The sequence below is a fragment of the Lissotriton helveticus genome, chromosome 9, assembly GCF_964261635.1.
Source record: "Lissotriton helveticus chromosome 9, aLisHel1.1, whole genome shotgun sequence".
NCBI lineage: Eukaryota > Metazoa > Chordata > Amphibia > Caudata > Salamandridae > Lissotriton > Lissotriton helveticus.
Genome location: NC_136070.1, coordinates 1,248,201,215 through 1,248,213,987, shown reverse-complemented (window position 1 = coordinate 1,248,213,987; position 12,773 = coordinate 1,248,201,215).

Sequence of the window (12,773 nt, the reverse complement as noted above, 5' to 3'; positions counted from 1 at the left end):
GCAGGTGTGAGTGGTCTGCACCAGAGATGTGAGTGGTCTGCACCCAAAGAGGCGAGTGAGATCTGTATCCAGAGGTTAGAGTGAAAGGTCTGCACCCAGAGGTTTTCGTGGTGTGCTCCCTTAAGAGCAAGGGGTCTGCACCCAGAGGTGTGAGATCTGTAGCCAGAGTATACAAAGGTGAGAGTCTTTGGCCTAACGGCTAGGGCGGCCGACCTCTAATCCGGGGAACTGGGTTCGAGTCTCAATGACGCTGAACATCCTGTGATTCTGGGCAAATCACTTAATCTCCCTGTGCCTAACCAAAAAAATTAATGCGTCCTCATGACGCATTATGTAAAGCGCTCTGATTCCCGATTTGGGTCAAGTTCGCGGTATATAAAACTCTGTAAAAAAAAAAAGTAAACAACAAGGTGTGAGTGGTGTGTACAGGAGTGAGTGGTCAGCACCTAGAATTGTGAGGGTTGCGCACCCATAGGTGTGAGTGGTCTGCACACACTGGTGTGAGTTCCCCTTATGATTAACACTCACTTTCTCCAACGGCCTTCAATCGAATGAGCTTGGTCTCTACTCGCCAAGCTGCACCCTGTGTGCTGTGTCCCCTACAATTCTCCAGTTCTGCTCCCAGGTACATAGCCGAGCAGGCTTTTGGCAGTGGCGTTATATAGGCCCCCGCAAGCCCTGAGGTGCTGAGGGCGGGAGCCGAGCTCCAGGGAGGCCGCTCAGCACAGTACCGTGGCCTGAGAGCTCCTAGTTGAGTCCAGAGGTGGGAGGGGGCGTACCACGTACTTTGCAGGGGGTGGGGCACTCTCAAGTGTCCTTACGCCACTGGATTTTGGTCTTCCTTTCACAGGCCTAGAACTCTTGCTCAAAAACATAACTTTGTAATTGTAATAGTAATTGCATTTATATAGAGCTTACCACCACTGATGAGGCGTTGAAGTGCTTGTTTGATGAGTAGCACGCTACTCCAGAACCCATAAAAGATTTGTGAATTAGTTTAGTGAAATATGAAATTAATTGGAGCAGTGAATATGTTAGTCTGCTATTTGAATTGAGAAGGAGAGATAGAAGAGGGAAAAGGTTTGCATTTATATAGCGCTTGCTAGCCCTCATGGGGTGTTGAAGCACTTAGGCGAGTAGCACGCTACTATGAAACCAAAAAAGGATTAGTTGTGAGTTTGTCTGGACAAAAATGAAAGTAATTTGAGCAATGGACATATTAGTCTGTTATTTGGATTGAAAAGGAAAGTGGAGGGACGGAAGAGGGGTTGCATTTATATAGTGTTTGCTACTCCGGATGAGGTGTTGACTAAGGGTGGGCGGAATTTGCGTAATCGCGTTACGCAAATCTCCGCGAAACGGTAAAAAATCTCCCCGAACATGCAGAAATTCAGCAAATACGCGGAATTGCTTGTTCGCGATGCTTTTTTTACTGTTTGCAATCGATGTTTGCGTGCTTGGGGGGGAAATATCTCGCAAACACGCATTTTGAGAACATGAACAAGCAAAACATTTCGCGAAGTCACGGAACGCAGAATTTTGAGCAATTTCGCGTTTTCCGCGGAACGCAAAATTACCCAAATTCCGCAAATTCTGCAAACTGAACGGAATTTGTCGCCCATGCCTAGTGTTGACGTGCTTTTTTAGAGGTCAGCACGCTTCTCCAGAATCCAAACAGGATTATAGGGGAATTAGTATAGGGACATATGAAATTAATTTGAGGGTAGACATGTTAGTCTTTTATTTGGATTGAAAAAGAATTGCATAGGGATAGAAGAGGGAAGGGTCTACAATTTGTGTTTTTTTGTTTTTGGTGTTCATAGTAGTGGTACGGGGTTTAGATGAATGAGAGAGCGGAGGTGGAGGATATATTGAGAGAGATACAGGGTAGTGCATTGGATATGGTGAATTAGAAGCAAATTAATGAATATAAAGATATATAAATATATGCTTGAGAAGTCTTTGCTGTTGCAGCCGCGCCGCGCCAGAAGAACACAGCCCACACTCCAGGTAGGTCCAAAATAATGTATTTGAACAGCTAAAGCGTTTCATCACATTGTGGCACAGTATTTAAGGCATACAGTAAGTCACAGTGGAGGGAAAAGAAAAAACAACATAGAAGAAAAACTTTGGGCACAAAAGACATTTCTGCCAACTCATCAGTCATAGTGAAAAAACTATGTTAGCCAAGATATTTTTTAAAACAAACAAAATTAAAAAGAATGCAGTTGCTATTCTATGAAATACAATATCAACTGCATCACCATGCAAACTAAAATAAAAGAAAAACAGTATGTAATTATACATATACAAATGTCAGGTGAAGCACGTGTAAAAAACGTCACAGGTGAGAAATTGCTAGTGCAGGTGAATTCCAACCAGGCATGATCCCTGAATGTGCTTGAGAAGGGAGAACTTCCCCACCATATTCCTGACATACAATAACATCAAACATGGGTTCACAGGTCGAGTGACCATTGTAGAAAAAGGTGGCATTGGGTGAGAAAGGAAAGAGGGCCCCACCGTATTTGTAACAACAAATATCGCAAAAGTGGGTGGGTTCACAGGTTGAGTGACCATTGTGAAAAAAGGGGGTGGCATTGGGTGAGGACGAAAAGAGGGCCCATCTGGGTATGGAGGCATTCGCTGGGGGAACAGCGGAGAGATAAGGCAGTATGAAAGATAGGATAGGAGATACTGTCAGAGAGATACGTATCTGTACTAAACGGGATGAAAAGGAGTGACAAACAGGGACTAGTAACATCACGACAAGTAGTACTATCCTTGGTGTACATGAAGCTCTTCGTCCTGGTTCAAACCTCCCGGGTGTTTGGAGTTGAGACCGATAATGTACTCGGATTCTAGTCTTCTCAGTGCTCGTTCCCTGGTCTCCGCCCTGACTTTTCACCGGGATCCTGTCAATTCCAAAGAATGAGATCTTTAAGTTCTCAGGTTTGGTGGAGCTGTGTACTGTGTGACAGTGTCTGGCCATGGGATATGTGACATCATTATTCCTGATTGCCCTTAAGTGCTCCAAAATACGCTTTTTCACCGGAAAGATGGTGCTCGCCACATACCTCAAACCACACACACACACAAGGACATAGACGACAAATTCTGTGTTGCAATTCATGAATTGGCAGATTTTGTATTGTCTGCCATTTGGAAGAGGCACATTCTTGACATTGGTGCTATTTGAACAAGCCTTGCACTTCCCACATTTGTGGAATCCAGGAGCTCCCTCAACCATGTGTTGTGTTTCTGACTGGGTTCCATTATGCTATGTACCAAAATGTCCCTCAGAGAGTTACTTCTGCGGTATGTTATGTTGGCGCTGCCAATGATAGGGTCCAGTTTGACTAGGTGCCAGTGCCTCCTGACAATGGCCTGGACTTTGGCACAATCAGAGTTGAAAGTTATGATCAGTCTAATAAATGGTTCAGTTTTCTTCTTCTGCTTGGGTTTAAGCAGCTTTTCTCTCCCTACTCCATCAACCTTCCTCCTAGCCTCATCTACCTCTTTGCGTGTGTAGCCCCTCTGCCGAAATCTTTCTAGCATGCCACCTTCCTCATTGGTGTATGCCTCTGGGGTGCTGCAATTACACCTGGCTCTAAGTAATTCCCCAGAGAGGAGGTGTTTCTTCAGATTGGGTGGGTGATGACTTTTAGCATGGAGGATGCTGTAACACGCTGTTGCTTTCCTGTGGAAGCTGGTTTGTATTGTGTCATGAACTCAGTGTGAGAGCAAATACAGAGTTTCAAATGAGCTCAGTTTGAGAACAAAGGCAGAGCAGGAAATACGCCCTCAGCACCACAGATCTCTCTAATACACCTATACTCCCTCCCCCCTCTCCGGATCTCTTCCCTCAACTTCCGCCCATCTCCCACCACCCAGATGTGCTGGCACATTTGGACGATATCGCCCACCAATTGCACCTTCTCTCCAACGAAATCCATGTCCTGAAAGCACTTTCACTTGAATATCTCCCCTTGTTAAGTCCCCTCCTCTCTCATCCAAACTGGCCTAGTACCACCGGCAGTGTCACAGATAAAGCTCTCCATGACCATCCCTTCTCGCCTTCTATTGTCCCTCTTCTCAACACAGCTTCTCTCCCCAGATGCTTGTTGACAGGGCCTGCACCCAACAAATCTGATAGCCTACTCAAGCCATTTTCTTCAAATACAGACACCAACTCAAATACGAAGGGTATAATTCAAACAATTCACTGTAACCCAATCAGAGAAGCCCACCATAACCGCAGAGTCATAAATAATGACAACCTCACTTTGTTCGCCATAAATTGGCAGGGTATGCTCAGACGTAAGTCCCTTGCTCACTTTGCCACTGGATTCAAGCAAGCTGGGCTGAAGACGGCTGATAGGCCAGAAAACGGTCCTCGGAAGCTTGTTTGCAGTCCAGGGAGGGCATGGCTTGGCAGTTCGGGCTGGACTGTTCCCATGAGGCACAGGGTAAGACTGATTTGCATATGGCCATGTCTGAACTAGGGTGGCAGAGTGGGCTAAAGAACGGTGATGGATTAAACCAGATCTGTTGACTGGGTGTGAGTGTTTGATTGGTTCAGATGCTCCGTCCATCACCACCCCCTTTTGTACCACTTTGTTCGCCATAAGTTGGCAGGGTATGCTCAGACGTGAGTCCCTTGCTCACTTTGCCACTGGATTCAAGCAAGCTGGGCTGAAGACGGCTGAAAGGCCAGAAACCGGTCCTCGGAAGCTTGTTTGCAGTCCAGGGAGGGCATGGCTTGGCAGTTCGGGCTGGACTGTTCCCATGAGGCACAGGGTAAGACTGATTTGCATATGGCCATGTCTGAACTAGGGTGGCAGAGTGGGCTAAAGAACGGTGATGGATTAAACCCAGATCTGTTGGCTGGGTGTGAGTGTTTGATTGGTTCAGATGCTCCGTCCATCACCACCCCTTTTGTACAACCTCAGGAGAGTGAACATCATTCAGCCTCCTTCCCCGAGACTCAGGCTACACTCAAATTGATATTACTCAACTGCAGGTCTGCCAACAAACATGCCTCTGAGATCTTCGACCTCATACAACATAAAGATTTAGACATCATTATACTCACAGAAACCTGGCTCACCTCCTCGTCCACTCCGATTTTAGACCTCTTGGTCCCCCCCCTCCCATGACATAATTCGTCTGGACAGAGTTACGAAAGTGGGAGGTGGCCTAGCCTGTATACATAGGACACCTGTGATGTCCCTCTCAGAATCCTCTTCCCCATTAACCATGCGAATATCTCTGCCTCAACATTTCCAGTAACAAACAGATATTTTGCAAACTTTATATATTCTATCACCCTCAGGGTGACAACCTACCATTCATTGAACAATTAATGGAAATCATAGCTGACAATGTGAATTCTGTGCAGCCCACATCTACCTGGGAGACTTTAACCTTCATTGGTCAAACCCTAATGACCAAGCTATAGCATACCTCAACACTGTGCCCAGCCTACCCACAGTAAAGGGGAAACTCATTTTACCACGCAGTGCCTGTACGACGTAACTATTACAACGCATGTCATTACAATGCATAGCGCTGGGGGGCGCTCTAGGATAGGGAATAGATTTAATTTACTATCCAACACCTTCCCTACTATCCACGGGGACTGGAGTTGGAATAGTAAATTAAACTATTCACTATCCAGCACCCCTAAGCACTATGCGTTGTAAAGGCATGCGTTGTAAAAACTGCGTTGTAAAGGCGCGCGTGGTAAAAGCATGCGTTGTAATGTCATACATCCCTCTGGACTCCATCATACCCTGTGATTGGTCAGACCATCACGTCATTCTCTTCCAAATCAACTTGGAGGTTTCTCAGAGTAATTCTCAACCTACTAAATCAAAGATCTGGAGACGTGACCTCAGAAACATAAACACAGTTGACTTAACAAACCGCTGCAAGCGTGCCCTCTCTCCTCAAAGAGACTTAGTTGAAGTACATGCACTCACAGACTTCTATAACTCTTCTATTTCCAGCATCATGGACGACATTGCTCCACTCCAACAAAAAAATGCACCCTCAAAAATATCTAAACCATGGTTCAAAAGCAACCCAAATTCGGAACGTCGTAATCTAAGGGCCTTAGAGCGCTCCTGGAGATCCACTCCATCAGTGGACCATCTAAAAAACCTCAGATCAGCTAGAAGCTCTTATAATAAACAAATCAAGACAACCAAGGCGGAATATCCCAACACAACCAAGCGGACAATCTACCCAAGAAACTGTTCGAACTGGTCAAACAACAATCTGTCAGAGCCCCAACCGCTCAGCCTCAGAGGTCAGTCCCCCCTCTTGTTCTGACTTAGCGACCTTTTTTACTGAGAAAACAAGACTTATTAACATTGCTCTAGACTCCAGGATATCTCTTATAACATCACACGGCCCGGCACACCCCCAGGTCGCACCAGGCAAGGTCGCCACCCTTAGCAGGGGTATCAAGCACAACGCTTGCTGGGACACCTTTACTATCCTAATGGAAAACGACATCAATGAGGTCCTTCGGAGTATCAACCCATCTAATCACTTCAGTGACGCCCTTCCACTTACCATCTTCAAATCAATTAATGATTCCATCTCTTCCTTCTGGACAAAGATCGACAATGCTTCTCTCTCCCAGGGTACGATCCCAGACTGCCTAAAAGAGGCCCAGGTAGCACCTATTCTAAAAAAAACTACAGCAGACACTTTGGATCTCAACAACTACTGCCCCATCTCCAGCATCCCCACTCTAGCCAAACTCCTGGAAAAATGTGTCCAGTCCCAATTATGTGCTCACATTGAAAATGTCTACCTCCTGAACCAACACCAATCGGGCTTTCGTAGTGGGCTCAGCACTGAATCGGCTCTCACTCACGTAATGGATGACATCATAAGAATGCTTAACAGAAATGAATCGTGCCTACTTATCCTACTAGACCTCTCCTCAGCTTTTGACACTGTCAATCATGACAACCTACTAGATATTTTGGAGCAAAGGATTGGCCTCTCTGGACAGGTGCTGAAGTGGTTCTCGTCCTTCCTCCATCATAGATCACAAATAGTTAAGGCAAACCAATCTTTATCGCAGCCGTCCCCTGTCACCATGGGGGTTCCCCAAGGATCCTCCATATCTTTCATTCTATTCAATTTGTTCCTGGAACCACTAGGCAATGTACTAAAATCCATGGACATTAACTTCGATATGTATGCAGACGACACCCAACTCTACTTGAAAATCTCCTCCCCAGACAGCATCTCTTCACTCAACTCTACCCTACTAACCACCCAAAATTGGCTAACTATGAACCACCTCCTGCTAAACACCTCCAAAACAGAATTCCTCCTCATCTTTCCCCCGAAACACACTCCTAATATTGACCTCTGGATGAACCAACTCACAGCCTTCAACTGCTCCCCACACATTATTGATTCAGCTAAATCTCTAGGAATCACACTGGACAAACATTTGAATATGAAGACCCACATCAGTAACGTAAGCAAGGGAGTTAATCACCTTCTGAGAACTCTCAGGAATCTCAAACCTTTCCTACCTCAAGCCGATTTCAAACAGGTGGTCCAAGCGCTTGTTCTACCGAGGCTTGATTATGGCAGTGCTACACTATGCGGCCTCCCCAAATACACTTTGGCTCCTTTAAAAGCATCATTGAACACTGCGGCCAGACTCATTACGGGCACCAAGCGAAATGCCCACATCTCCACGGTCCTAAAATCTCTAAACTGGCTGCCCTACGAACCTAGAATTCAACTAAAGATTGCATGCCTAGTGCACAAGGCCATCCACTTCGAACTCCCCAATTACCTTGCGCAAAGGTTAATACTATCCGGAGGGGGTAGACCATCGAGGAGTGCTAACTCCCTCCTCCTGGAACCCAAGATCTTCCGCAAAAAGAGAACATGTCAACAAGCCTTCTCGGGTTCTGCTCCAAAAATTTGGAGCTCTCTCCCACAGGAAATCCGGAGAATCTCCTCCAAGGCTGCATTCAAATGGGAAGCAAAACGATTCCTCATGAACAAGTTCTTACCTTCAGAAGAGGAGCGAAGGTCAGCTATTAGCGCATCCATCACACTTCAAGGAAGGACATCATTCTGGTTCTTTACTATTGTACTGGCTCCCCTTTGTAATTCTGTCTCAATGCATAGCACATTATACTCCTATCTTGAGTCTTCTATGTGCACTATTGTATTGCGGCATCTGAACGGCAACAGAGAAGACATTTCTTCACCGGAGGAGGGCTTACCATCGTCCTAGCCAATTATGATCCCATTAGGGGGGTATTGCTGTGGTGAACGCGCTGGCTGCGGAGACGGCAAAACTATGCACCGGTGCAGTTTGCAGCAGAGCTTGTTCTCCCCCTGTCTTCTTCTCCCTAGCTGCGTCCTGCCTGCCGCAAGAGCTGTACTGAGCTCCTCAATTTACCAGTTTGGTGTGCTGGAGACCTGAACGCTCGATCCAACACATACATTAGATTTAAATGTCTTGATGATAAGCAAGCTGGGTGCCTTTCTGCCTGAAGAGTGAGGTTGGGCAGTGGAGCTTCACAAACCAGCAGACTACAATGAAGTAGCCTTAAAGCGAAGTGGGCATGTTACATTGGAGCGCTGGCTTGTTCTGACCAGCCTAACATGTGCACTTTAGGGCTCACCTACCATTGCAGTTTTAGAGATCGGGGGAACACAGCCACAGATACCAGTCTCCTAAGGAGCGTTTGGTTTGCCTGCTTTAGCCCATCCCAGTGCTGCTCTCATCATGTTTACTAACATCAAGGGAGAAGCATCTGTATTGGCTTGGTTAGGAGTCAGGTAGTAAGCCTGTGTACAGAACAGTCAGTGCACAGGGGTGGAAGGTTCACAAAAAACATGGCCAAAGAATGTGTGGCTTTATTGCATTGACTTAATGGTCGATCCCCTTCATGCGCAGCGTCAGTGCCTGCACGACACATGAAGGAGATAGGTAGTATCCTGCAATCACCTTGGTATGTCCTTCCACTGTCCTCCAGAGTAAGGTGAACAGACTTTTATGGACGTTGTGGGTCAAGAATTAAGGCGCTCCAGGGACTGAGGCTTTAAAATTGAACAGATGTATCCTGTCCTACTTCTCGGTCCGCTGAATTCATTGGGTAATGTAAATGTAATGTAAGTGTTATTTTATATAGCGCAACTATCACTCCACGGAGCATCTTGGCACTTTGAGAAAAACTAGCAAGAGAAGGGTTCAGCTGCTAATCATGGGGGACTTTCCACCCCAGATTAAACTTTTGCATAGTGTGTCCGGAAGGCTAAAGACCCAGGTTTTCAGCGACTTCCTGAAGGCTGATTCAAGGGTGATTTGACGAAGAGACAGGGGGAGTTTGTTCCAGGCCTTTGATCCCAAAACCGCCAGTGCTTTTCCTCCCCTGGTTTTTAGCCTAAAGGTGGGGATGGTGAGCAGATTTGCATTTGAGGACCTCAGGTTGCGCGAGGGTAAGTATTGTTTCAACATTCTCAGTAGGTAACTGGGCCCTCGTAAATGATAAGCCCTAAACGTGATCAATAGGACTTTAAACAGCACCCTCTTGTGGATCGGTAGCCAGTGAAGGGTATTCATTGTTGCTGTGGCCGATGTCCTCCTATGCCATCTCAGCACCAATCTAGCTGCTGCATGCTGGACCATCTGCAGCTTATGAACAACCGCCCTGTTTGTCCCTGCATATACACTGTTGCAATAGTCTAAGTGAGATGTTATCAGTGCTACCGCCACCATTTTTCGAGCTGAGAGTGGTATTAGGTCGAAACATTTCCTCAGACCTTTTATAATGCTAAAACTGGTTCCCGCCACTGCCAGGGCCTGTTGTTTGAAAGACAGGGTAGCATCAAATTTAATCCCCAGATTTCTAACTGAGTTAATGGTGTTTGGGGGCGCGGTGGCATCTTCTGGCCACCATTGTGAGGGATTGAACTCATTATGTTGGCCAAAGGGCAGGATTTCAGTTTTCCCTGTGTTACACCTCAGGTGGTTATTGCTCATCCATTCGAAGGTGGCTTTGAGACAATTTTTCAGGTTGTTTTCAGCCTCTGTGGTATCATCATCTAACACCAGGATGAGCTGAGTATCATCCGCGTACGAGATGGTGTTGATCTCAAAGGATGATATCAGTGCGATCAGGGGGGCCATTTATACATTAAAGAGCGTGGGGCTCAAACAAGAACCCTGCGGTACCCCTGACGTCAGATGTTTCTCCTCTGATCTAAAATGGCCTAAAGTAACTACTTATCCAACCTAGTACATTCCCTTCAACACCTGCCACGGCTAAACGGTCAACAAGGATGGTATTTGAGACCGTATCGAAAGCCGCGAACAGGTCCAGCAGTACCAGGACGGCATTCTTTCCCTGGTCCATTGCAGCTCGCAATGTCTCCGTAGTAAAAAGGAGGGCAGACTCTGTTGAATGTTGGGCCCTAAAACCTGCCTGATTTGGATGCCAGGCATTATTTTCCTCCAGGACGCCGACGTGATTGATAATCAAAATCATAGCAAGCCTGTGTGTGTCTGCTTCTGAGTGTGATGTGTGTGTGTGCGCAGGTGTCATATGTCCCGTGCAGGCCCATTGTAGTTTTTCCTATGTTATCATGAGCACATTGCAGACTGCCATCTGCAATGCGCACTTTACTATACAAACTTATTTTGCTTTGTGCCACACTGTACTTTCACACAGAACCTGCTTTTGTTTTCGGATTCTGTTCTTTCCTGGGATTTGGTCTGCACACCAGACCTGACCCCATCTTATTGCTAATGTTCGTATCGGCCGCCTGAGTAATGACGGGCCCACCCAGCCTGTGTTGGCCGGTTTCACTCCATACCCACATTATGCGAACGCCACTGTGGCGGATGTTCTGTTGCTGTATGCAAAGGTTGTTCTCTTATTTAGATGCCTGATCTAATGTGTTGCCCATGCCTTTCTCGCAGCTCCGTATAGAGCTTTGCCACCTGTGCAGCCTGCGCATGGTAGAGGTCCTGTTATTAGACCTGTTATTATTAATTCCGTCACGGGCAAACGTCCTCAGAATTTGTTTTGGATAGCTCTGAAGATTGACCAGCTTGATGCTGTTTTTCCTTTTAAGGTTCCTGTGGAAAAATATAGGATCCTTACTATGTGCTTACCTAGTGGTCTGATTCCTCCCTTCGCCTACTGCAACACCTGGGGGATGGTGCTTGCCTCAGTGTATACAATCTGCTATGGCGCCCCCTCGATGAGCGTCCTTCCAAGCTTTCTCAAACAAGTACAGAAAGAACATGTGGCAGGTCCTGCCCTAGATTTGGGTATGAAATTGATAGGTATTTTTCCTGTTTCTTTCTAATCTTAAAGGTGAAGCAGCATCCTTGATGGTATGTCAACGCCTTTAAGCTGCGATACTTGAGATTGCCCATGGGGTATAAAAAATAGCACGAGGTCTTTGCAGCGTGTATTGTGTCCCTTTTATATGAGATCGATCCTGACACTTTCTTTTATGTCGATGACATTGCAGTCCCTCCTAGGATTCTTCAATTTTGTCAGGACTTACGTTCCTGATTATGCTCAGCGTATCAAACCGCTTTATGCCTTGATACACCCATCCTTTTCTGCTTCTTCCTGGCTTCCTGAACACACTGCTGTGTTTCTTGCGTTACAGTCAGATTTGCTTGAAACACGATACGTGCAGACCTGGTTAAATACTACCAGTTTGGTCATCTGAATTTTGCCCGTTGCAATCGGCTACACTTATGTGACATTTAATGAGGGTGACACTGTCTCAATTGCATACAAATCACACCTGTATACCCCTGCAGAGTTGCATTTTTCTTCTACCAAAAATATTTTGACTACTGTGTAGATGGTGATTCTAAAAGAACGCTCTCTTGCTCAAGATAAACGTATTTATGTTGTTTCTACAGTGCCAGCCTTAGAGGTGGTCACGAAAGCTAGTGTTTCTAATTCTAAAGCCCTGCTTCCTCATTGGATTCAGTGGGCAACATCGTTGATGTCGGCTGATGCCAACTTTGTTTTTGATCCTTCCTTGTAAGCGCATGAGTTTCTTCAGTATCAACAAGTTCACCCTGCCTTCTTCTGTTCTTCCGCTTGATCAGAACAAATGTATCATTTACACTGATGGTTTGGCTCAACCGGCCATTGTTTCGAAACAGGCTTACTCAGCAGCTTGTGCTATTGTCATAGGCTTGATGAAAGATGGAGTTGTTCACTCTACCTTGGTTCATACCCAGTCCCTTGAGGACCGCACGGCCAGGCTGGCCGAATTGAGGGCTCTCTTCTAGCTCTCGAAAGTGCTGATCCTGTATTGCCCACCCTTGTTGTGTGTGATTCTTTCTATTATGTGCATTCCTTCAATGGCCTTTTCTTCTTTTGGAAACAAAACGAATTTCGGGATTCTAAAGATAGCATGATTAAGCATAAAGCGCTTTGGGTTCGAGTGGCCACGCTTAAAGACTGCTTGCCACTTACGCATGTCGTACATACATTGGGATATCAGCGTGCAGGAGCGCACGCTGTTGGGAATCTGATGGCCGATGAAGCAGCCAAAGCTGCAATTGCCACAACTAAAGTAGCCACAATTACGTGTTCTATGACTAAAATTGATGATGACATCCTGGCGGCGCTCGCTGCAACTCGGGATGGTACTCCCTTTCCACAGCAATTTTCCTTCTAAATATTGTTATCAGTTAACTACTGCCAACTTTCCTTTTTGACAATTCCTGGTGTTGGTGA